The sequence below is a fragment of the Acipenser ruthenus genome, chromosome 3 (genome assembly GCF_902713425.1).
Source record: "Acipenser ruthenus chromosome 3, fAciRut3.2 maternal haplotype, whole genome shotgun sequence".
Taxonomy (NCBI): Eukaryota; Metazoa; Chordata; class Actinopteri; order Acipenseriformes; family Acipenseridae; genus Acipenser; species Acipenser ruthenus.
Genome location: NC_081191.1, coordinates 29,592,320 through 29,620,121, shown reverse-complemented (window position 1 = coordinate 29,620,121; position 27,802 = coordinate 29,592,320). Strand labels below are relative to the sequence as shown.

Sequence of the window (27,802 nt, the reverse complement as noted above, 5' to 3'; positions counted from 1 at the left end):
AACCATGGATTTATGGTAACTTTGTAATCCCCGCAAATGCATACACTACCGTCCTGTTTTGGCACACATACTAAAGGAGCAGCCCATTCACTAAAGTCCACAACTGAAATGATACCTTGTTTTTCCAGCTCTTTTAAGTGGCTTTCTACAGCTGGTTTCAAAGCATATGGTACCGGTCTGTCTTTACAGAATTTTGGTGTGGCGTCTTTTGCCACCGTCAGACTAGCCTTAATTAGCCTTAAGTCACACAACCAATTTCGGGGCTGAAAACAGACTGATACTTATTACATAGAGCACCTACTGCATCGGTAACTCGAAGTATCTTTCTCCAGTCTAGTTTCAGCTTGCTGAGCCAGTCTCTGCCCAACAATGCTTGGCCATTTACCTTAGTAACTTCAAGAGCCAAATCAAAGATTTCTTCTATGTACGTTACCCTTAAATATATTTTACCCAACACATTAAGCGTTTCATCTGTGTATGTCTTTAACACACAATCAGTCAGCTGGAGCTTAGCCTTAGGAAACTTTTGTTTGTACACTTTTTTCCGAAATCAGAGTTACAGCAGCTCCTGTGTCTGTTTCCATTCTCACGACTTGCTTTTATACATTAGTTAACACGTGACCTTACATGAGCTGAGATTCATGTAAACAATTGCATGCGTGCTGTGCACGTGAACAGCGCTCTACACCCGCAGAGTTTAAAATACAACAATTTTATTGTTCCTTTTATCTTTTTTTTTTAATAATATTTATTAACTTGCCTGTTGTTGACACAAGGGATTGGTTGGAAATTAGTGTTACTCTGTCTAAATAAACAATCTAAATCTTAAGACAAATGACCTCATAGCCTAGTAAATAAAGTTCCAGCTTCTGAAACCCCAGCTCAGTGACTGACTTAACCCGTTGCTTGTTGAATTTCTAATTTCCACTATGTGTTGTTTGTTTAGTTTTTTAGTATCTACTATAGAGCCCAAATCATTCCTATGACAGAAAGCAAATGGTTAGTCCATGCTTATCTGAAAATACAATACAGTGCATAACCAGATTTTGTTTAAATGTGCTGTATCAGCAGTGTTACCAGTGATCACAGCTCTTTTGTAATGTCTATACTGTGATAATAATAATTAAAAAAAAAAAAAAAAAACAGGAAGCCTTGTGGCAGAGCCAATGCGAAAGTCTATATTTTGAAAATGCCAACCACAGTACAAATCTTGAATCAGATACACGTTCTTAAATGCATAAACAAAGAGTTCATCAAAAATGCTGACTTGGAATATAGAAACAAGTGGTACGTGATTAACATCTTTCTGCCCAGCTCTAAAATTGTTCTAGAAAGAACCTGCTTTAAGATGTGGCATCTTCTCGCTTGCATACGTTATTTGTATCCCCTCCAGTTACTTGTCTTATTTTTATGGCAATTCTTCTTGGGGCAGTTCACTTTATGTTCATACTCATCCCATTGGGACAGGCTGGTAGGGGGATTGCTAACCCTGGAAAATATTACATATAGAATGAGAAGAATGAAAATGTGCTTATATTTCTTCAGCGGAGCCAAGCCGTCATGCCTAATTGTCTGCCTTGATCTGCTTTGAAATGTGGAGTTGGCCAAAAACAACAGTGGACAGGTAGACCAGATTTAGAACAAATACAGAAACAGTTTGATGTTTTTAAATAGAAACGTACAATTGCACCCCTTTATATAAATGCCCTGTAGGACACAGAGTAGACAATTTAATGAAAATTGCTGATTTTAGAAGGCTTTAATATGTTAATCCAAACCTCTGCTTGCACGTCTCGGCTTCTTGGTACTAAACAATTGAAAAATAATAAATTATATAAAACCTGTCATGTAAGTTAACAGGTTGCTGTAAATGTGGCAAAAAAATGAAATTCTGATTTGAATGATTCGTAGAGTTGCTCTGTTTTAAATGATGATGCCTTTGTGTAATTTTATCCAACAGCAAAGGAAACATTAGAATTTCTGGCTTTGCATTCTGGTTATTTTGCATATAATTCATCTGTATGAACCAATTTATCACATTTAAAGCACAATTAAATGTTGTCCAAATTTAAATATGCCATGTGGTACATTAGCATGCCAGTAGACAAGGATCTGCAAACCATTTCTTCAAAGTGAAAGTTAGTGTCATTCATCTGTCAGCTGAAATGAATGTAATGTGTTACACTAGTCAGAACTGACGTTTATTAAACTGTGCCAAACCGTAGAAATACAATGGCCACATGGCCATGTGGAACACTGCTTTACTGACCTGCTTCTTACTGTAAATTTAAAGTATCCTAGAATGTAAGCCTTAAGTACAAAATTACTGAAATAGCCTCTAGCTCTCACTCTGTAACATTAAGTGTTGTGTTACTAAAACTGCAAAAGACTCAAGATTGACTGTTTCATATGGTTGTTGGACCTGACTATATGTAGAGCTATTAACCTTGCAATAACATAGTCTTGCTGAGTAAAACTATTGGAAAAAAAGAAGCTCAGTATAATTGTTTATTATAGAAGTACTGAAAATATATGGGAGGTAAAAAGCACCGTGCTGGTTCCACATTTTTTCTGGAATATAGGGATTGGGTCGTGCTTGCAACACCACACTGTGGTTCCCTGGCTTTTGGTTTGACTTTGGTGATGCCACAAGACCACACGTCTATGACATGCTGCTAATGTTTTTAAAATCAGAACTGACCTATTTTATTCACAATATTGAAGCTAAACATCCTTCTGTTGAAAATAAATAAAAATGGAAATAAGTACAATTAACTTTCTATTTGCACTAATTGAGACCAGGATATGTTGGTAAAAATGTGTTTAGATAATCAGTATTACTGTAAACATGTTAACATTTATTGACATTCGCAGTTCAGAAATTACCTTCAGTAATATATACTATACAAGTTCCGACACCTCCGGTTCTGGCAACCCCAACTCTTGTCTCATTACCTGGTTGGCCTCTTTTTGTGCAGCAGTCGACTGCATCAATACTTTTATTATATTATATATATATAATATTTTTTTTTTTTTTCTGCTGGGTCCGTAGGGCTTTGTACTGCTGCCACCAAATGTAACACGGCCTTATGGCTGAGGCTCGTTTTCACCCTTTAAACACAGCAGACCCAGACACAGAACTGCACTTTAGCACTTGCATACCATTTTATTTAACAAAAATAAACAAAACAAAAACCTAACTCCCACATGGAGTACTAACTAAACTTTCTTTCTGTTCCTCTATATATCGGACGGCTAAGCCATTTTCCGATCACAAAACACTTTAGTTTTTCACTTTTTGCACACACAAAAGGTTTCCACAGTACTTTATTCTTTACTGACAGCCTCTTGCCTTCACACAGAGTGCCTGAACAAACATTTTGTCCTTGTTAAATACCTGCTTGCTAATCACAGGCAGGTGTCCCTTGTTCAGTCAGAGCCAGGTGCACTTCATCCTGGCTCAGTCCCGTGGCATTTTGGGGAATGTAGTTTTTAAGCCCCTCTTGGACTACACATTTTCTACTCCCCTCTAGACATCCACCGTCGCCTCAATATATATATATATAAAATTTATTTTTCTTATTATCAAGTTATTTTCATTTGTACTTGAAAGCTTTCGTGAAATGTCTGCACCATTTTGCTTGCTTCTTGCTAATAAAGTGTTCTCAATTATTACCTGATCGGTAATTATGAAATGAAGTGCATTACACACCACATTACTGGTTACAGTTCAGATAACAAAGATATTGAAGGTTTTAATATAATTGTACAGTATGTAAATGAAACATTCTGGTTATGCTGTAATTATTATATTGTATTTTATTGATCCTCATGAAGTAGGCAGATTTTTTTTTGTTTTTGCAGTTCCTTATATAAACTTAAACATATTCATTCCAAAAACACAGCCCTTGCATGATTTCTTTTCTGGAAATTCTACAGGAAGTACAATGACAGGACTTAGTTGGAAATTATGTGAAGATAGACAGAGGGAAGGAGACACTTCTTTATGGGTTACCTGCCCATGTTGTTGAGGCACAATCACTTGGATCCTTTAAAAAACAATTTGACAAAGTTTTGGACTCAGAACTTGGTGAGCTTAGATGGGCCGATGGCCTACTCACGTTTATACATTTTAAGTTCTTATGTATGTGAAGACTTAAACCCTGCATTTGTACGTAACAGATTATTTCTATCCATCACAATATCGGCTTGCTTATTGCATATTTTAATAATAGAATAACAATCTCTGAGAAAAACATCAATGTGACAAAGGGTAGTAAGTGCTAATAATGTTATGCACGGCACCTGTCACACTTTTTTCCCCCGTTTACTTGAAATATAGAGAACAACTCAAGACCCAGAGCCCTCAAAGACCTGATCACTCAGCTTAGTTTCAGTTTGTCACTGTGGATAGATGAATCATGCTGCTAACACAGTGAAGTTCAACTCAGGTTATTTTTCTTGAGCTTAGAGAGAACCACATCCTTTTATTTTATTTAAAGAGCAGTTATATATTTGGAATGTTCTGTTTCGAACCATGGCTGCCTGTTTAGGCGTGATCTTAAGACTGTGAATAAGCTAATGTAACTACACTTGGGCTGCTCTGCATATCCTGGCAATGAGTGATGGCTGTTCGTGACTGGTCTCTTGCAAGCAAAATTTGAAAAGAAAGGCAAGGGCAATGCGTCTTGTTAATCCAGAAAGTTTACATTTTTCTTTTTGGTTTTTTCTTTTTCTGCTATGCACTGTACAGTACTTTTGCAAGACCTTTGTATAAAAAGCGCTATATAAATGCAATAAATAAATAAATAAATAAATAAATAAATAATTGTGACCAGGAAGAGATACAGTACCCAAACAGCTCCAGGATTACATTTCAAAGATAAACTCCCTAAAATATGAGTAAAGTGAGCTTGTAACATTTGTGGTTTCCAGGCTTAATGGCTGTTGTGCACCCACAAACATCCTTTAAATGTACAGCACAGAAATGCTGTTATAAATACAGGTTTTCAAAAGCTTAAACACTGACCCGCCTCCATTAGACTAAAATAATGCTGGCATTTCTCAGTCCACCTTTTCTCTTGCGTTGCCAGGTGCTTAATGCATTTGAGGTGAACACCCAAGTACCCAATTTTCACTAGACAGGGTGTACTTACAAGCCTTGAAAACAAATTTCTATGACATTTCTGGTTTACCCAACATGTTGGGAGCAATAGACTGCACACATGTGCCACTAACCCCTCCAGCTCATTCTGAGCATCTGTATAGGACCATGATCTATTGTGTGTTAATTGTCTAGGCTACTAAGTAGTCCAAGTTAATAATAATAATAATAATAATAATAATAATAATAATAATAATAATAATAATAATAATAATAATAATAATAATAATAATAAACCCTGCTAAAATAATTTAGTTTCAATTAAAAATAATCTTTTATTCACATTGAACTGCAATGTGCACAATGCAGCAGCGTGATTTATTTTGTGTTACCTGTAGGCTAAAGTAAAAAGAAAGTGCGCCAGGTATTCATTTGATTTTATTACTGTACCATATACTGTATAGGCTGCACAGATTAATATTTTTACATAATGGAATGTGCAGCCTACCCAAAACACATTAGTGTTATTTCAGCACAATGATTTACATTTACAATGCACTGAACACTATAAATGTATGTATGTGCAATTTTATTATATTGTTTAAATCATACACCTCCTTATGTTAGACAAACATGTCCGGTTTAGCAAGGGGCTACTGTATGATTCTGAAAAACTTTTTGGGGGTGAAGGTGGGGGCCTCACTAGAATCCGATAGGATTAAACTGCCTTTCATTTTTTATATATATATATATATATATATAAATAACATTAAGACAGAACAGAATGCATTGTACAGATGATGTTTACATTTAACAGAAACAGTGTTAGTTTGATTCTTGCATGTACAGACGTTATCCTTCGGGCACCCTCTGCTGCAGCAAACCACAAGTCAACTCCCGCTATTTATTTGAACAATGTCGCATGACTCTCACAGTGCTAAAGATCTCGCTTAGAAGACGCAACAAATATTTAAATGAGTATGTTGCGGCTCTTTTCACTAACATATTTTCTCTTAGTACATACGACAAAATATATACTTTGCAAATTGTCACAACGAAAATGAAAATTGTGGTATGTTTGTGCTGCCACTGGCCCATCTTAGTACAGCTACTCCTCAGTGTTTAAAAACGTTCTTGTTTATGTCTGTGACAAATTATGGCCACGTTTGCAGGAAGCAGGTTGCCTCGTTCTACTTTAGAAGTTCTTGCTTCTTTTTCCCCTTATTGTTTAATTGATTGGCATGACAAAATGTGAAACGGAAGGTTATGTAGTTGTGTAAGGGCAACAAAATAGCTGCTTTGTTGTGGAACAGACAATTAAGAACTTACATGCTTTGCACAGCACCAAAACACACCTAGTACTCCTAAGTATTTCACTGTATTGAAAGACTGAAGTATAAGTTTTATATAATGAGAATTAGCCTAAATAGAACTTAACACTGCACATCCTAGAAGGTCCGTAGGTACTGCTGCTGTTTTTCTCCTTGTCATTAAGATATGTAAAAACAAATTTAAAAAGGATGTGGGTGATGGTGGGTGTTCTAACTGCTACTGCCCCACAGACATTTTAGGTTCAAAAGAGTTTAGCATACTCAATGGCAATACTATAAACTTCTAAATATCACACTTTTTGGACATATGGAGTTGTGTTTCTCCTAAAACATAATTACTGTTACTGTATCTTTGTGATCTGTCCTATTGATACACTTATTTAAGGATAAAACTGAATTGGGTAGATAGTTCCTGTATGCTGAATTATTGTTACAGCATTAATACAATGTAGTGAATTACCACATAAATATACACATAAATATACACTAAAGTGAGTGCGACAGGCCTTGCATGGAAGAAACCATATGTAATTAATATGTGTACTTCAGGTTATTAATAACTACAATAAAATGTACTTTAGGTATTTTTATTTTTGGTATCTTTATTTTTATGAATGGCTTGCAGCCTCAAAGTCAAACATTTAATGAAAGTTGGAGAAAAAAATAGCTTAACTCCCTTAATGTTTTTCCTTTTTATTTGAACTTTGTTTGCCATAGATACTGCTTTTCCAGCCCCCACCCCAATAGACATTACTGTATATTGTTGAACTGTGTTTTTTTTTCCATAGATAATATTTCAAGCACAATATTTCCATCTTGTACTGTAGCTATTTTGATAACTTACATCTCGTTGACCTTGAATTTCATTTTTCTTGGTAGGCATGTTTCACGTCTCAGACAACCCTGGCTAATCTTAGCTTTCACTAGCCTGTACTGATCTTAGTTCTTTAGTGAGGTACACAAATCATCTACAAATGAAAGCTAAATTAACAGTAGTCAGCAATAAAAGGCTACTCCAGGCTCACAGCTGCCATATTTCATACTCCCCTGCATTCTATGTATAATGTCTAGAGTCAATGAAAGAAGTACAGTTAATTTCTGATGGGAACATAAACCACACCATGGCAGGCCTTTCCACTCTATTTTTTTAAAGCCCCATTATGTAGTGTAAATTGACTCAAATACACTGTAGTGGGTGAGTTTATGTTCCAAGAAGCATGCCAAAGAAAATGGAAATAATCTAAAATCTTTCTCAGTGGGGGTAATGGACATCTCAGTGTTGGTTTTCTTTTCATTAATTTGTCCATGAATAGTTTATTCACTGGTTTTAATAGAGCTTAGGATAATTTCTAGCCAGACAGCGAGGTCGAATATTTATGATACAATCCCCCATCAGCTGTGTAACATTTTTAAAGCAAAAAATGGATACAACAAAACATGATCTTGTACTACCATTTGGATACACCAGCTACCTGTATGCTGCTTTAGGCCTTGTGAATGTCATATGACGACTTCATTGTTTGTAATAGCATTTTGTTGGCCTGTGTATCTTAATAATTAAACAGGCTTCTGCAAAGCAAGGAATTGAGAATACTTACAGATGTGTGGTAGTCTCTTTAAGACCAGAATATGTTATACAATAGGGTGCACATGAAGAAAGGGACATGGATTAGTGCAGGCTTTTGCTTCTCTAATCCAGGCCTCCTGTGAATCAATTTTAAGTGATCAGCAAATTCAATATTTAACATAATTGTATGTGGACTTGGTAGCGCAGTGGGGTTTTTTTTTCTCTGATAAGGGCACTCACCTTTCTCCATAGGGAGCTGGGTCTCAATCCGGTCTAGGTCAGAGTTACTGAAAGTCATTATTTCTGGAAGCTTAGAAGCACATAAGGTTAAATGAGTTCTGATGGTTCCTCCAGTTCACCTCTCAACGGGCATCACCATCTTACTTTTGGCACTAATTCTGTGCCTCACTCACTCAGAAGACTTTCTGGCAACATTTGGGTGACATAAGAGGAAAAGACAAGCAGGTAAAGTAATGTATACACAGTTCTGTCTTGTGGGGTTTAGACTTCCAAACAGAATTCTTTGAATTTGGGGCCCTTTTCAGCAATGACTTTCCATAGCAAAACACACTGCACCAATTATATTATTAAGCTGCTTTTGAAAGTAAACAATTTGCACAAAATCTGTATGGTTGTCTGTAGACCTGGTATCAAAGAAGATGCAGAGAAAGGTGTAGAAAGGTTAATGAAAATGCATGACGTTCTAATCAATATCTCCACAGCCAACCTATGAACATCAAAATGGTATTTCTTAGTGTATGCAAAATACCATGCCAAAAGTATAAATATCTCAAGTTTCTATTAAAATGTACTAGTTTGTGACAACTGAGTACTGGACTAGAGTAGTCATATAGTCAAAAGAGAGCAAGATACCACTATTATTTATTTATTATTATTTATTTCTTAGCGGACTCCCTTATCCAGGGCGACTTACAATCGTAAGCAAATACATTAAGTGTTACAATACAAGTAATACAATAAGAGCAAGAAATACAATAACTTTTGTTCAAGCAAAGTACAAGTGTGACAAACCACAATTCAATAATACAGCAGATAATAGATAACTAGTACTGTACATGGTTGGTAAACTACACCAGTACGTTGTTGGTAAAACAATTAGCATTAGGCATAAATGTTTTGTCTTGTATAATTTTAGCATGTTGTAACACTGATGTACTATTAATCGAATCTGGTTTATTTGACTTTTATCAGAGTACTAGTTTTACCAGAGAACCGTACATTTTGCCAGTGAAGATGTAGTTCTTGTCTCTTTTAATATATAGTTTGAACTACACTAAAGCCCAGCTAAAAAAATCTATTAAACTAAAAAAAATAAAGCAAAACATATGTTATACTGGCTGAAAAGTCTCTCACTGAGCAGCCATTCCTTCTAATCTCAAGTTATATGTTTGCATGCAATTTACCATTTTATGAGAACTAATGAGTATGGTTTACACATCTAAGTGAAGCCTTATTTTTGGCCTAATGGAGACGGGTCAGTGTTTAAGCTTTTGAAAACCTGTATTTATAACAGCATTTCTGTGCTGTACATTTAAAGGATGTTTGTGGGTGCACAACAGCCGTTAAGCCTGGAAACCACAAATGTTACAAGCTCACTGTACTCGTATTTTAGGGAGTTTATCTTTGAAATGTAATCCTGGAGCTGTTTGGGTACTGTATCTCTTTCTGTCAACAATTATTTATTTATTTATTTATTTATTTATTGCATTTATATAGCGCTTTTTATACAAAATTATCATAAAGTACTGTACAGTGCATAGCAGGAAAAAAAAGAACAAACCACAATACATTTGTATAGCATGTCACACATACAACTGCCACAGTCAAACCATTTAAATAACAGTATATACATAATAATATAAAAGCAGCAATTTTTAATTTACATTAAAACCCACTAAGATAAGAGCCATTTTATAAAAGTGTGTTTTTAGTCTTGACATGAAAACTGTAACGGTCCCAGCTTCTCTGACAAATGAAGGCAGAGCATTCCATAATTTAGGAGCTCTACAAGAAAAAGCCATACCTCCCGTTGCTTTTGTTGACCCTAGGAATAACAGGCAGCCCCACATCCTGTGATCACAGAGTGCGGTTTGGAAGATACAGGGACAGTAACTCCTGCAAATAACTAGGTGCTAATCCATTCAGGGCTTTGTAAGTTAACAGCAAAATCTTCAGATAAATTCTATACTGCACAGGGAGCCAATGTAAAGAGGCTAAAACAGGGGTAATATGTTCACTTTTCATGGTTTTAGTCAGAATTCTAGCGGCGGTATTCTGAACAAGCTGCAAGCGGGATACCACACGTTTTGGGAAACCAGAAAAAAGTGCATTACAATAATCAATTCGAGATGAAACAAAGGCATGCATTAGTCTCTTAGCATCAGATATGGAAATAATTGGTCTAAGTTTGGCTATATTTCTCAAATGGTAAAAAGACACTTTAGTAACTTCCCTAATGAGTCTCAAATGATAGATCAGGATCAAAGATGACCCCCAAACTCTTAATTTCTGGTTTAAATTTTGATGTGAGACTACAATGGTTGAGCTCATGTAATCCAACATTTCCTTTTAGTTGGTTCTGTGATCCCACTAGCATAACATCTGTTTTATCTGAATTCAACATTAGAAAATTCTGTGACATCCAATGCTTGATGTCTGAAAGGCAGTAGCTAATAACACCCAGGCAGAAGAAATTCCTGGCTTTAAGGACAAATATAGCTGAGGATCATCAGCATAGCAATGGAAGTTCACTCTGTGTCTGCGGATGTCACATAACGGTAGCATATATAATGAAAACAGCAAGGGACCTAGAATGGAGCCCTGTGGAACACCACAGACAACTTCCGATAATGCCAATTGTACCTCTTCAATAGAGACGAACTGAATCCTACCAGAAAGATAAGATTGAACCAGGATAGGACAAGGCCAGACAGTCCTACTGTGCTTTCAAGACGATTCAGTAGGATGGAATGGTCTACAGTAACAAAGGCTGCACTTAGATCAAGAAGAATTAATACTGATGGCAAGCCTGAGTCAGAGCTTATTAGCAGATCGTTCACAACTGTGACAAGGGCCGTCTCAGTGCTATGTGCTGCACGAAAACCAGACTGAAACTTATTAAATATACCATTAAGAGTTAGAAATGTTTGTAATTGAATTGCAACAACTCTCTCTAGCACCTTAACTAAGAATGGTAGGTTGGAGATTGCCCTATAGTTATTGAGGACTTTAGGGTCCAAATTGTGTTTCTTAGCATAGGCTTTACCACAGCTGCCTTAAATGCTGAGGGAACTATACCAGAAGAAAGTGAACCATTTATAATTTCTAAAATGTGGGTATCAATAACACCAAGAAAGTATTTTAATAGTTTTGTAGGAATAGAATCAAGAGAGCATGTAGCAGCTCTCATATGTCAAACTATCTCTGTCAGTTCCTGTAAAGTAATCAAAGAAAAAGCCCCCATAGTAGCCTTAATAGGTGTAGTTGGTAAAATTGTGCTGGAGTCCTCCTTAATAGAAGGTGTGTGTGTGTGGAGTCTCATTTCTGATGTCTTTTTTTTAATACTCTCAAGGAGTTGCATAAGGTAAATTAACTAGAATAGACATGCTTGTTAATTACAGGCTTCCTGGGTTAGATAATGTAACTTTATTCCCTTCAGGGTCCCAGAATCTCTGTATAACTTCCGCAATTAGAGACAATCTAGCTGTAGTACGAAAGCATTTCCAAGTGAAGGCCTTACATCTTTTTAACTAATAGAAAAATGTTGAAATCTACTGCAATTATGATGGATCCTTAATTTTGACTGTGAGAAAGAGAAATTTAACTTTTAGGTTGGATGAAAAATGAAACATTTGCCTTTTGAGCACCCACTTTTGTGTGAATGGGCTTTCACTCATATGTCAGTTTCACTCAATGTTTGGCACGGCTACCATTTCTAAGACAGCAGAAGTAGGGATTTTACTTCACCAGGGACAGTTTTAGGAATTCGAGTCTGTAAATATAACACCACACAAACCAGACCCTGCAACAGGACCGCAAGAACCTACTGCAGTGTTTGATCTATATGACTTAACTGAGCCTCTTGCCTCAGCACTCAACTTAAAGCAAGATCCCTGTAGACAATCATTGTAAATTAACAGTAAAATTAAAAAAACAAAACATTTGGTTATGTTCTGTTGAGATCGCCATCAGTAGTCTCACATCAATTATAGTTTTATTTTATTTTTATTTTTTTTTTGAAAAAATGTTAATTTCTGATTTGCTCATAACATATCAAAGGGATGTAGATGAGAGTGCCCTCTGTAGTAAAATTTACCTGGCTAGAAAATATAGAGATGTCAAATTTGTTACTCTGTTGTACATGTCTATGGTTTTACAAAGTACTACGTGAGTAAAACAAACAAACAAACATATAAACCCAACCTGAAAGAGGGAGCTTTTTAATATTAAAACAGGGCACAATGTATTTGGAAATTTGTTGCATTCTTGAAAGATACATTTTTTTGTTTGACATAATTATAAAATACATGTTCAACAGTTATTCTGTATGTAATTGGTTACATTTCAGCAACTGTTGTCCACTGTTATGAAGTGAGGTGGTTTTAGAAATTACCACAAGGGTTGTGCAACTATCATTTCTGTCTGATCTGCAACTGAGTTAATAACTGTCCAAATAAACCAGTCATCTCCAATGTACTGCAGGAAAATATGATAAAAACAAGGTAAAACAAAAAACATAGCAAAACATAGCACCAAACTGTTCATATCAAAACAATGAAGACTGTACAACACTACTTCTGTGTTGTGTGTGTTTTTTTTTGGTTTGTTTTTAATACACCTTTTGCTAAATGCATTGTCTTCTATTGTGGAAGACTTTATCAAATTATTCTATTCACAATCATTAATTGTTTTCAATTAGGCACATGATGGCAGCCTTTTATGATTCGGGTCTTTGCAAAAGCCCTTTTCCCAGTTGGAGAGTAAAAAATAAATAAAATTGGAAAAGAAGGAACATTCTCTACTATTATTTATCCTTATTTCACATTTCGACCAAATCTTTGGAGTTTGGGAAAAGACAACGGTCTGTAAGGTGGGAATTTTGCCTACAAGTAATGGCCAAAAATGAAATATTTTACTATGGCAGTTTTAATGGAACTACTATAGGGTCTACTTACAGAAATTAACTTGTCTATCTCGAATCCTATTTAGCCAGCTTGCAATTTCGCTCATTATATTTTTTTTATAATTTGCATTCTTTTTTTAATGCAACTGCCATCTTTACACCACTTAAAATTCTCATATTTTAGACCCTTGTCTTTTCAATGGAAATTTAAGATCTATTTTTATTTGTTTGAAAATTCATAATTTTATAAGGGATTATTGCTCTAATCCCAGGCATGCAGAACTACATTTGAATCTGTCCTTGTGACAGAGAAAGAATGAATCTTGGTTATAAATCTCCCTCCCGACCTGTGAGGGCGCTGTGTAAAGGGAGTGCCCCAGACTGGATCGTCTGACAATGCATTCCAGGGAAAGGTGGAAGTTGGCCATCTAGAATGGGGACGGTGCCACGGTACACCAAGCCATCGCCCCAGAAGGGAAGCGATGTGACAACCGCGGATTGGAGGAGAAACGGTTGCACTCGCTAACCAAGGGGGTGTGACTGACGGTACAAAAGGGGACGTGGCTAAACGGTCTGTTCCTTTGTTATAGTTGTGAGTGAACCCATGAAGGAGAGTAATAAAGTAACTGTGAGTGTTTAGTGTTTGTTTGTTTGTTTTGTCGTGTCTAATTTGTACTTGTTTACTAACACGTACCGGGAGCTGTTGCTCAAGGCCAGCACCAACCCGGACAACACTTCACCACTGTACACTAATAGATTGTATTTTACCACTTGCGCGTTAGCACTCACTCTGGACTTGTGATCGGGTGTGTGTGTCTTTGTGTGTGTTATACTGTGTTTATTATTTCAGGACTGTAACCCGCTGTTTGTAACAGTGCAATACACATTGCTGTGTATTGCCTGGGATTATTCTTTGAGGTCACCAGACCTGGTTTACGTATGTCTTCTGTTTCGTAATCACATCACCTCTACACCTGAGCACTGCAAACCAGTTTGCCACAGTGCTGTACCCAGAAAACATAATATAAGGTATCCTGTTAAATCTTGTTAAATCATAAAGAAATGGTAGAATTCCTTAGTCCAAAAAATATAAGATGAGAACAAAAATCTGTTTATAATTCACTATGTGGGTTGTATTCAATGAATAATAAATACAGATTGTTTCTGTGGATCAGACATACAGTGATGAATTATGGATTGTTATTCCTGGCTAGACACAAACATGGTTATAGCATCAATTGGATGGACCTAAAAGCAGATTTTGTTTGTATTCAGCTTTCATAAAATGTATACATTTCAACAATCTTTTAACCATTTCTGGTGCAGAAAAAATCCCTCTATAGCAATAGCAGCTGTTTAATATGCCATGATAACAAATAAATGTTGCCTTTGTGATCTGTGTTGAATTAACTATGCCTTAGGGTTGGGCATATTCAGGCTGTTCTTCAAAAAAGTAAATTATTTAAAAAAAGTAATATATAATGTCCTTAGAGTAACGACCAATTGGGAACTAACTGATTTATCCTAAACAGATGGCCTCAGAATACCGACCTGTGGGCCACATGCAGCCTTTGGGGACCCAAGGTATGTCCCCCTGCTATCTCCAGTACCACTACATTTGGTGTACTGTCTAGTTTGCAAATCCCCTCCAGTTTACAAATCTGAAGCATTTGTTACTTGCATCAGTGGATCTTAAACTAGGTTGCCAAGGGTCTCCAGAAATCTCTAGTCTAAATCTCTTTTCCTCTGTTTTCAGTTGGAGGTCCTGATTAAAAAAATAAAAATACATTTAATAAAGGGATACCCCAAACAAAGTCTTACAGAACCGCTGAAATGGAAGATTATTATTATTATTTTATTTATTTTTTTAATTTGGAATCGCCAATTATTTTTCAGATTTTTTCTGATCGTCTCAGGAGAGACGAAGACGGACACAAGCGTCCTCCAAAACGTGTGCCGTCAGCCAACCTCTTCTTTTCACTCAGCAGGCCCGCCATGCAGCCACCTCAGAGCTACAGCATTGGAGGACCACGCAGCTCTGGGCAACTTACAGGCAGGCCCGCAGGCGCCCGGCCAGTCCACAGGGGTCGCTGGTGCGCGGTGAGCTGAGGACACCCTGGCCGACCTTATCTCTCCCCCACCCGGGCGGAGCTCTGCCAATTGTGCGCCACCACCTGAGAACTTCCGACTGACCCTGGAATGATCTGCCAAACCATCCAGTCCGGGGCACAGTCTTCCTGCTACACATTGCCCTCACAGGTCGGGGGGGAGATTGTTGACTAGGATTTATTCGCTCTCTGTCAGAGGGTCGTTATCATTTTGCCATCTGAGGGAAGCCCTTGTAAAATGAGAAAATGTTAACGCTCAAGGACTTATGCAAATTTTAAATAAATAAAAATGAACCTAGCTTCTTTACAAATACAGTAAAGTAACAACCCTGCTTACTGACAGAAATGTGACAGGGAAAGGCAGCTTCTGTAAATACTGTATTAGGTTCTGCAAAAAGAAACAAAGAGCCCAAATCTGCTTTCACCTGGCTGTCAATGAACAGAAGAAGCTTGCTTGAAAAAAGGCATGCAATTAGACCCACACTGGTGACATCCCAATTTGTCACTACAGTCTGTCATACTTCTTTTTCCGTAGAGTGATTAAAGTGTGGTCTTTCGGCTTTTTTCTTATTACTCCAGGTAAAAGAAAAATAACAATAATTAAATATGTGCTGCCTCAACAGATTATGTCTCTGAAGTGCATTTTACGCTTACGGAACCAAGAGGATTCAGTTTTAGTTTCCTATTGATTTGTGCTAGGGATGGGCATGTGTAATCGATCAAGTAATCAATTCGAAAATGGTTAATCGTTTACAAAAAATACTAATCATATAGCTATCTTTAACTGCAACAAGAAATAATCATCTGAAGAGGCCCATTAACCACGCTAAGCCTGCTGCTGTAGCACAACCTATTGCTATAAATAAATATTAAATAAATTATTATTTCTTTCTATGGCTCTAAATTACTCAAGATACAATTTATACAAATACTGTAGCTATAGGTAACAGAAGTTGTTTGAATGCACCATTGCACGTAATTAAAACTATATTTAATTATTCAATGTAATTAATACTTTATATCTAATTTATACTTAAACCGCTGTGATTAATATTATTAATAAGCAAGCCGATACTAAATGGAGCCTTAACGACATTGCAGCCAATACATTTTCAAACATTCCAATCTGATATGAAAACATTTTATAAAAAAAAAAAAAAAATTGCTTGGACATTTTACCAAAGTAGACACTGTAACAGTAAAATTCACACTTTGCAATAAAATACTGATCTACATGAACAGCAGGGACAATGTTAAACCACCGATGATACAACAATATATCCACCAACCTACAGAGAGGCCCAGCCGCAAGCCTCGGGCTCTGTTGACTGCGAGACTGAGAGTCTGCCTTGCACAAGCAGCAGACGTAAATTACAATGAACCATTACAGCTTCCTCCATGAAATGCAATCCACAAAGGAGTAACAAACCAAATAGTTGAAATGATTGATAAGAGTAAATTGACTATAAGCACTGTGGACAGGATTAAATAAATACAAATAAATACGTAAATTAAAAAAAAAAAAAAACATTTTGTAGTTTGAACTTTACTTTTAGTTAATTACATTTATTGATTGAATGCCTGCTCTGTGCTACATTATTTATAAGGCTTCATGTAGCAGAAGGTATACCAGGTCCGTGAGGTATGTACTGTATTTAATATATGTTAATGTAAACATGTATTTATATTTTATAGTTGTCCAATGAAGACACAGTGTATTGATTCATTATAATCTGTACTTTGTTATAATGTTGCCTTTAATTGCTGTTCCAAAATCAAGTTAGGCTTTATGCATGTTGTACACTAATGCAATTGGTTAATTGTACTTTTTGTGTATTCGATTGTTAAAATATACAGAAATGCCCATCCCTAATTGGTGCACATTATTAAAATAGCATTTTCATGTTTTGTAACTAGTTTCGTATGGAAAGAATACAGTCAGGCACTTTGTTGCAGTAAAGTAACACCATTTGACATCCATTGTAAACAATGCCTTTGTCGTTCATTTCAAATCAGGGACTCTCCCAGTTCTTGGCCAAACTGCACTTTGTGGAAAAACCAATAGGAGTGCATATGAGTGTCATCGGCATACAGTGGTACAACCTTGCAACTGCGATATTATTTATCAATGCAGCCCACCTACTGAGAACCCATCTAGCCAATGTCATCATCTAGGTCGTTTAAAGTGATGGGTCTGTTTTGTTTACCATGTGTATCACAGTACACCTGTACAAAGGCATTGAAAAGACCCAGTTCTGGTTTTCACTGTGACCAGAGTAGGTGAGAATTAAACTTTTGCTGGATTTTGCTTTATCATGTCTCACCCGGTGGTCAATTGCAATACCAATACCTTAAGCTCCAGTACACTGCGCTCTGTGTCTGTGTCTGCATCTGTATCTGGATACCTGAGCTCCACAACCTAATTCCTTCTGTGCAACAACTCTCAAGCATTTTCCTGATAATGTTACACGCTTATGTGAGTCTGATGTATCAGTTGCATGGACGGCCCCATACCAGGCAGGTGGTAAAGGATAGCGAGCTGGAAGGTGGTTCTCACTGTTGAGGGGCCTGGAAAGAGGAGCAACAAGAATTAGATCAAATTTAATCTCCACATCCTAAAATTGTTGTGAAATAAATAGAGTGAAGGGTCAGGCTAATGCCAGCATGAGATCTCTGCACCGCGATAGGGCTTGGGAACGTGCTGAGATGGAAGTAGAACTTATGCCACTCTGAGGAAGTTCAAGGAGTGACCTGTGGCATATCCGATTAGATCTCTTACCAGTAACCAATAAAATAAAACTTCTATTAAAATGATTGCACACTGAGGTGCCAGGAAGGATTTTAGAAATGTAAAAGCTGCTGAAGGCTTTTGGAGAACCCACTGTGATTTGAATTAAAACATTTTAAAAGGTGATTTAAAATGTGTTTTAGACATCTGCTATGTGTAGTTTATCTGCCTATCACTGTTTTTCACCTTCCTGTTTTGTTTATTAAGCATCTCTGTAAGAGGAGTTTGCAGGACTTTATGGCATATCTTAAAATGCAATTTAAGATATTTTAAAATATTGAAACACATATGTATTCTGTGATTCTCTGTCAGGTTCCATCATGCGTGTCATATAATAATAACAGTACAAAAAAGTAGATTTTGTGTTGAGACAGAGGGCACTGAGCATTTTGACTAAATGTTTAGTACACAGCTGTAATTTTTGATTTTTGAAGTTCCATTACTAGTGTTGTCCAGTAACAGTAACCGTTTCATTTCCACAGTGCTTTAACCTTGCTTCATGTTTACATTCCACTCAGATTATGCTACCAGGGATACTTTGTTTTTGTTTACAAAAACTCCCAGTTTCATCCATTTGGTCAACACATGGTAAGTTAACCAAATGGAAGCACATGAACATAATCAGAAGATAGATTGATAGTGGCTATAATTACTCAGGGGTTACAAAACTGGTATCTTTTTATCGTTTTTTTAAAAGTCATTATGAAAGGTGGTATAGTAAATGCAAATGTCTGCCTTAAAATAGCTTCCATCCTGGAATGCCATTTAAAAATACAAAACTAGCTTTCTGTTTGTTTTCATTGGGGGATAGTAAATGTAGGCTTTGTAGTTCCAGACAGGTGTCAGAACCAAACATTCCCATCAAGGAGATGCTACCAAAAAATGTCCAACCAAATTTAAACACTGATTTTTTTTTGTCATAGCTAGCCTTATCCAAAATCTAAATCGTTTTCAAGTTTATTTTTACTTTTAAAAATGAGATTTTACTTAACATGGCATAGATGAACTTTGACGCTAGATAACATTCAATACATTTTGCACCTGCTTCACACAGGTAGGTTTCTTGCTTCCTGACTTTTCACTTCTTATGAAGTTGCCCCCAAACCTGTTGTATTAGGTTCCAACCAGGGCTATGGATACTATGTCAAGGCAGTTGCTGGATATCACTGGGCTTATGTGGCATCATTGTTACTGTAAGCTCTACTCTGTAAAAGGAAGCTGGCATTTTCCTGTCTGCTTTAACTGTTGAAACACAGAAATGAATGCCTCATGTGCACATGCATATTATTGAAAATAACACATTACGTCAGTTTATACATTTTAGAATAACTAATTGATTTTAACAGTTAAATAATTACTCATGGCTGGAGTGGTGGTGTTCTGTTATTTATCAAAAACAAAATATTGATTTATTGATTTTCTTCAGTAATATTAAATAAATAGTTATCTTTGGTTCATCCCCTTTTCCACCCCAAATCAGTTTTAATTTTCCCTATATTATCTGAGTTTAACTCTCTTTGCAGTTAACCCATTATTATTTCTGCCAGTACATAATATGCTGATATTTTCAGCCTAATGTGGTGATTTGAAAAACAAGAAAAGCTGTCCTTCGCTCATGTTTACAACCAAGTACCAGTCAATGGCAATTAACTTTCATATTTAGTGTTTTAAAAGACGATTGTAAGCGAATTTTCCTCTCACTCGGTGCAAATATATTTTTACTGTCGTAAACTGACAATGTGTTGCAAGACTAGAAAATGCAACTGATTTGTCACGTGAACGTGACCTTTTGTTAATCTCCCACCGCTGTGGAAACTGGGAGTTTAATCAGAGATCTTGCCCAGGACTACAATCCTACAATTCATAGCATTGATGACACAAGGAAAATAACTAAGATGAAAAAAAAAAAAAGATTTTGTATCAAAAGGATAAGTCAAATAATCACTTATAAAATATAAATGAGTTTTAGTTAGTTTGATCACAACAGGTTCTATATTAAATAACACTGCCAGATTGGTATTGATTAATACTAGCTGACTGTATAAACAAGAGAAACCAAATTGTTTTGTGTAATTAACACGTTTTATTCCATTTCATTAATACCTAACAATTTCAGATTTCTAAAAAGGTAATTTTGAGTTTTGGCATGTATGACGCATCCCATAAATGGCCATGCAAAGCTGCAATTAATTGTATCAATGACATCTTTGCTTTTCTTTGATTACTCTTTGGAGAATTACAATCAGCAAGATGCTCTTTTTAGACATCTAAGTCCATAACGACAGGCATAACCTAGCATACTGATCTGAAAGCATATATACATCAATGAACACACAGTAAAATATTGCTATAGCTGTGCATATCTGACCTTTGACATTAGTGCGAGTCTACACATATATAGTACACAGCGGTGCTATTAAAGTTGAGCCTGTACAGCAGTGTTATTCAATTGGCCTTCCGTTTGGCCCATCGAGCGTCAGCTGTCCTTTATATAAAAGCTGAAATTACAGATACGCAAGATTGAAAGGTCGGCACTATCTACAGGACATTTGTGTCCCCTAACAAGCTTTTTTTTTTTGGCAACACGCCATAATATAGTGATCACTGCACATTATCTGGTAATAATCCTTCTGCTTCCTTGTTTACAACTCACCCTGTATGCAAGCTACCTTCAAATCAATAAACTTTAGTTTATATTCACTCTGTGTGCACATTCATTCATATTCATATCAGTACATTCCATAACCCAATGGTGAATACTGTTTTACAGTTTACTAAAAATAATGATTCCTCTCCTGTAACTTCTACTCTGCCTTCACTCACTTCCTGGGCTAAACACTGTTAGTTTGGTTACATAGAGTAGTGGTTTTCAACCTGTGGTACGCGTACCAGTACTGACACGTGATGTTATTTAGTACGCGCTTCAAATATTTACTACACTTATTGATTTGGACCAGTCAGACTACATAAAATAGTACATGTTCTAAATAAATGTAAATGAACTACACATTTTCTATGTAGGGTCTGGTCATTTTACAGTAGTACCTATGTAGTGGCTGGTCATTTCAGTAGTACCTATGTAGGAGCTGGTTATTTTACAGTAGTACCTATGTAGGGGCTGGTCATTTTACAGTAGGCCAGGGTGTCCTCGGCTCACTGCGCACCAACGACCCTTGTAGTCTGGCCAGGCACCTCCGACCCTGTAGCTCTGAGGTGGCTGCATGGTGGGCCTGCAATGTGAAAAGAAGCAGTCGGCTGACGGCACACGCTTCAGAGGACAGCGTGTGTTCGTCTTCCCCGCTCCTGAGTCAGCGTGGGGGTGGTAGCAGTGAGCTGAGCCTAAAAATAATTGGCTATTCCAAATTGGGAGAAAAAAATGATTAAAAAATATTAGATTTTACCCAATGCCAAGTCCATATACTGCCACGAATTGGGCGGGAATGGCAGATGTAAGGTGACTTTTAATTGGGGTTTGTATTTTTATTTGTAATTTACCATCTGAAGGGTACATTTTTTAACCTGATTTTTAGTACTAATCTTTGTACAACAGACATCTTAGGTACAAGGTTGCTGTTTATTAGTCGAGTTATAATGTTTGAGCAATTGATATTATATTTGCAGCTTATGTGTTGTGGTTTTGTTTTACTAAGAAGCAAATAATGTTACCCTTATAAAAGTTGATCATAAATGTGCACATTAATTTTGCAGTTTATCATCCTTCTCCCATGCTTATGCTATGTATTTACTGTGATTTACTTTATTTGCTGTTCGAGAAAGTGACTTCACCATACTTTCAGATTTACCGTGCCTGACAGTGCAGACCTCAGTGCAGGTGATCAGGGAGGCAGGCCGAGCACTACAGGACATCTGGTGAGGCAAACAGCTCACCAATTCCCAAGCCTCATCGTCTCCAAAAAGCACAAGGCAGTGTTTCAGCAGTGCAGATTGTGCAATGCGGGTTCTGGTCACCGACATCAGCAGGACGAGTCAAGAAGGTGAGTGCAGATGAAGTACCGCTGCATACCTGATGGGAACATTCCACTTTGCACAGCACCATGTTTTGAATTCTGGCACACAACATTAAATAAAATTAAATTCTGACCCAACAGTGATATATGTATGTATGTATTATTTTATTTATTTATTTTGTTATTTTACTTATTTGACCTCACGAGGTCAAAGCTCATTCTGTTTATGGCCTTATTAATGGAAAACTCTCTTTTATTTCTCCTCAAATTTTGACTTTTACATTAACACCACCCCTTGGTGTCATTACATTGTGGTTGACAGAGATCAATAGCTGCAGGTATACACTTCACGGTAAAGTGAATACATAAATAGTTACCGTATTGAAAAATGTTTGTAATTTTATTTTGTAATTTCTGAGCCTTTTTATATTCCAGCATGTTCTGCATAATTTAAATAGTTACTGGGGAAAAAAGGGTCTTCATATGGGACAGAGTACTACTCTATCTCTTGTGGGAACATTCTTGTAGCACCATCATTTGGGATCTGAAACACTGAAATAGAATAGTAGGAGGATAAAGTGTTGTGGGGAAACTTTTTTTAAGAAACCTTTTAAACTTTGTTTCTGCCAATTTTGTACCTTTTTACATTTTACCATGTTCTGAATTGTGTAAACAGTAAACAAATAATATTCTTCAATTTCTAAGCTTTTAAAATGATATATGCTTTTATGGTGATTAGATATAATTTTGAATGATTTATGACTCTTAAACAAGTGTGTGCATTTTCTTTAAAAAAAAAAAAAAAAAAAAAACTGGCTCAGAATTCCATCATAGCAGTCTAAACCCGGCTTTGAAAGGGTTAAGGATGATAGCGTTGCACAAGATTCCCCAGTTAGATGATGATCTGATAATATCTCTTCAGTCAAACAAACAGGCATGGTAATTTAAGAGTACCATTACCATAATGAAAAACAATAATGTACATGAGTTTTGTACTAAAGCAGGGTCAGCTGTTGCAGGGAAAATTTCATTTCTCAAACTGACCATTTAAAAAAATATGAAAGGAGAATGCCCAGAAATACTTGGGACTGTAATTAGGAAGTGTACTATGTACTGCAGCCTACTTGATTGTAGTAAAAAAAAAAAAAACGCCATTCACTAAATTTAGCTCTCAGATTGTGCTAATGAAAATATCAAAAATATATGACAATGTGCTTGCTGTGGTGTATTTAATATTGTACATATAGCAGAACAAACCCATTGCTATTTAAACTTGTTTTTACTGAAAAATAAACAGTATGTAATCATAAGAGCTGTCTGCGTTACATGGTGTCACATCAGAATTTCACTAACACTGAGCAAGGGAGATGCAGCATGCTGTTTCCCATATTATTGCACAATTAAAGGTGCGGTCACCAATTCCATACACAACACTTGCAAAATATTTAAAATATAAACATGCTGAGTTCATTGCAGTCATCAGCTGCATAGATTAACCATTCGGCAGAATGAGGCAACAAACAAATGAGTACAGACTCAACAAACCTGGTTGTAATGGGGTAGGTCTCGGATTTACAGCAGCCGTTTAAGATTGCACATAGTTACTAATACACCTGGTGGTCCCTGCTGGAAACACTAATACTTGAGATGAAAAGGTTGAAAACCACTGACTTAGAGAACCACGATTACGCCTTTTCTGTTAAACATGCACATTTGTGAAGTAAAGAGTGATTCAGCGTCAATAGGCCCAGACAGTGAGACATACAGACAAAACAACAAACAGCCAGAGAAAAGAAGACAAACTATTCAAGCATAGTAAATTAGCTGAAAAAAACAAACCTTTCAAAGATCTTTTATTTGGGCTTAAAACAAACCTGTTTGGCAACAGTAAGAAATGCACTTATGGCACATCTGTCAAAGATGGCACGTTGGATATGCACTTATGTTTATTTTCCCCTCTGTTTACTGTCATGCCATGTGTTTAAGTTAGAAACTTTTCATTTACATTTAAACACACTGGAGTTAGAAAATGATGACCCCTGGTCCTTGTTTCTTTTTTCAGGTTGAAAAAGTCCCTTGTGTTGACATTGTCAATACCTTTTAGAATTTTGAATGCTTGAATCAGATCGCCATGTAGTCTTCTTTGTTCAAGACTGAGTAGATTCAATTCTTTTAGCCTGTCTGCATATGACATGCCTTTTAAACCCGGAATAATTCTGGTCGCTCTTCTTTGCACTCTTTCTAGAGCAGTAGTATCCTTTTTGTAGCGAGGTGACCAGAACTGAACACAATATTCTAGATGAGGTCTTACTAATGCATTGTAAAGTTAACATTACCTCCCTTGATTTAAATTCAACACTTTTCACTATATATCTAAGCATCTTGTTGGCCTTTTTTGTACAGCTTCCCCACGTTGTCTAGATCAGCGGTTTTCAAACTGGGGTACGAGAAAAATCCTGTAATGGTGGACAATAGATTTTTTATTTTTTTTGTAACCACATTGTAGTAGTTTGCGACTAAGCAGTCGAATCAACAATGTTGACTCTCCTTTCAAATAAAACCACAGCCGTACTGGTGTACATTTCCTTTCTGTTGGGCGAGGTTAACTATAAACACCCAACCGGCTGCTGACAGTGAGTGTGCGTTGAGCGCACACATGGCTAAATTACATATTTAAATAGCAGGGCGGTGGTTTTGCAGTCTGTAGGCTAAAAAGAAAAAAAAATGGTATGATGTTGCTTCATTTAAATATGTGTAGTATTTACTAGGTACGTTTACTTTCTGGAGTTTAAATGTTCAGTGTTTTTTAGTTTCGTCAGTTCAGTTTATGTTTTTAAATAACAGTATTATTGAGTTGAGCAGGCAGTGAAATCACTGTGCTGGAGCTGGAGCGTACACAACTGTGTTATCTTTACTTGCAATGCTTTATGTGTTTTTTCACTATGACTAATTTGTTGAAGAACTCCTTTATCGAGTGATTACATTAGCCTACGCATGTACGTCGCTAATTATTAGGCTAATAAAAGCAAAAGCACGGTATAATTATTATTATTATTATTATTATTATTAGTATTATTATTATTATTATTATTATTATTATTATTATTATTACAAAATGGAATTGCAAGGATTTAAATAAATAAATAAATCCCTAACTCCTGGGATTGGGAAGTGTCTGTAAATTGAATTCTCTACTCCAGACCTATTGAGTGTGTTCATATCATATAGCGAGTGCCCATCAACAAGCTGTCTGGCAGCTGATTAACATGAATAGATGACTGCACTAAACACTAACATGTAAGCATTTTGCTAAAAGTAATTTTTGACTGCATGATATATATGTTACCTTTCTACTTTAAACAAATTTAGCTTTTTGAAATATTCACTTCAAAACAATGTGCTTATTCTGGCTGGATTCGATACTGCACAAGACACACATAGCATTTTAAATGTCCAGCTCAAGTGTTAAATGATAACATTCAAGTTAAATAAATAAAATAAAAAAACACACATATTTAATGTGTTATTCAATATTCATACAATTCTGCATGCTACCTGATTTTTTTTTTTAAATGCCTGTATTTGTAAATGTTAGTTTTTATGCAAAATGCCCCGTCTGTTTTCTCTCTACACTTCTGCATTTGTTGAAAGAAATGTACGACTTTTGTTGAGAATTACTTTATGATTTTGTTTTAAATTAGATCCCTAGGTTTTGTTTTTCAAAAGCATAACCTGTTTCTGAACTCGTTTTGCCATACTTATTGGTCTGGATTTTGAAATAATTTTACATAGCATTTTTAGTTTTCATTTTATTTTATTTTATGTAATTGGCTGAACTCTAGCCCCTCCTCCTTCCCTGTGTGCCTTCTGAGCCAGTAAATCAAGGCTTGTTTATTTTCTTTTAATGACCCGCTTAATTTTTTTTAAAATACAGAATAACATACCCTTGTTTACGGGCTGCATTGTTCACTAATCAGGGTGTAGTTTTAATGAAATCTGTGATAAAAAGCAGGCACGTCTATCACATTGGTAGGTAAGCATTTAAAAAAGGTAAATAAGGTATATTATGACCTTATCTCAGAAGGGGGTACACGGTAGACTAGATTTTTTGGAAAGGGGGATACGGGGCCTAAAGTTTGAAAACCACTGGTCTAGATGAAGACATTTCTGAGTCAACAACATAAACTCCTAGGTCTTTTTCATAGATTCCTTCTTCAATTTCAGTTTCTCCCATATGGTATTTTTATAATGCACATTTTATTGCCTGTGTGCAGTACCTTAAACTTTTCTCTATTAAATGTCATTTGCCATGTGTCTGCTGAGTTCTGAATGCTGTCTAGATCATTTTGAATGACCTTTGCTGTATTGCCTTTGCTGTATTGCCAGTGTTTGCCACTCCTCCTGTTGTTGTATCATCTGCAAATTTAACAAGTTTGCTTACTGTACCAGAGTCTAAGTCATTAATGTAGATTAGGAAGAGCAGAGGACCTAATACTGATCCCTGTGGTACTCCACTGGTTACTTCGCTCCATTTTGAAGTTTCTCCTCTAATCAGTACTTTCTGTTTTATACATGTTAACATGGTAATCCATGTGCATGCATTTCCTTGAATCCCTACTGTGTTGAGTTTGAGAATTAATCTTTTATACAGGACTTTCTGGAAATCTAAACAAACCATGTCATATGCTTTGCAGTTATCCATTGTCTATGTTGCATCCTCAAAAAAGTCAAGCAGGTTAGTTAGATACGATCTCCCTTTCCTAAAACCATGCTGACTGTCTCCCAGGATACTGTTACCATATAGGTAATTTTCCATTTTGGATCTTACTATAGTTTCCATAAGTTTACATATAACAGAAGTCAGGCTTATTGGTCTGTTGTTACCTGGTTCGGTTTTGTCTCCCTTTTTGTGGATCGGTATTACATTTGCAATTCTCCAGTCTGTCGGTACAACCCCTGTGTCAAGAGACTGTTGCATGATCTTAGTTAGCGGTTTGTAAATAACTTATTTTATTTCTTTGAGTACTATTGGGAGGATCTCATCCAGCCCAGGGGATTTGTTTATTTTAAGAGCTCCTAGTCACTTTAACACTTCTGCCTCTCTTATACTAGTTATTTAAAACTGGATAGGAACAGGTTGACATGTGGGGCATGTTGGCCTTATCCTCCTTTGTAAAAACTTGTGAAAAGTAATCATTTAATATATTTGCTATTTTTTTTCTTCATCTATGATTTTGCCATTTGTATCTCTTAGACATTTTACCTCCTCTTTGAATGTTATTTTGCTGTTATTATATTGGAAAGACTTTTTGGAGGTTAGCAATGGTCATTTCTATCTCTCTTTCTTGGCCTTTCTTTTTGACTTGTGTTTGCAGTTAAAAGTACTCTTTCTGTGTACTTTGTTCTTGGTCCCTTTTAAACACTCTGTAAGTTCCTTCTTTTGTGATGTAATTGTTTTGTGCCTCTAGTACTACATTTTAAAAAAAAAAACATCCATCCTTTTTCTGTTGATGTTTTCTCTATTTTACTTCAATCTGCTTCTGTTTCATACCTTCATAGTTTGCCTTTCTAAAATTGTAAACCTTAGCTTGTCATTAGTTTTTGGGGGTTAAAAAGTACTTCATATGAGACCATGTTGTGGTCTGAGTTTGCCAATGGTTCTCTGGCCTGTTTTAGTTATTCTGACTTCATTATTTGAAAAGACTAAATCAAGGCATGCCTCCCCTCTAATCGGTGCCTTAACAAATTGCATTATGAAGTAGTCATTTGTCATTTCCACCATTTCAATTTCAT

The 27,802-nt window shown here is 36.2% G+C and overlaps 1 long non-coding RNA gene across 7 annotated transcripts in view; it reads left to right on the top strand.

Moving 5' to 3' along the window:
- Window positions 1-27,802, top strand: part of LOC117435626 (uncharacterized) — a 247,838-nt gene that overhangs the window by 87,763 nt on the left and 132,273 nt on the right. For 5 of the 7 annotated variants that reach the window (XR_009315328.1, XR_009315320.1, XR_009315323.1 and 2 more), the window contains exon 4: window positions 21,839-22,036. This is a non-coding gene — a long non-coding RNA (uncharacterized LOC117435626). Of the gene's footprint in view, window positions 1-14,677; window positions 14,730-15,041; window positions 16,429-21,838; window positions 22,037-27,802 lie in introns of those variants that run through there. The other 2 variants (XR_009315322.1, XR_004549190.3) reach the window with 2 other exon arrangements.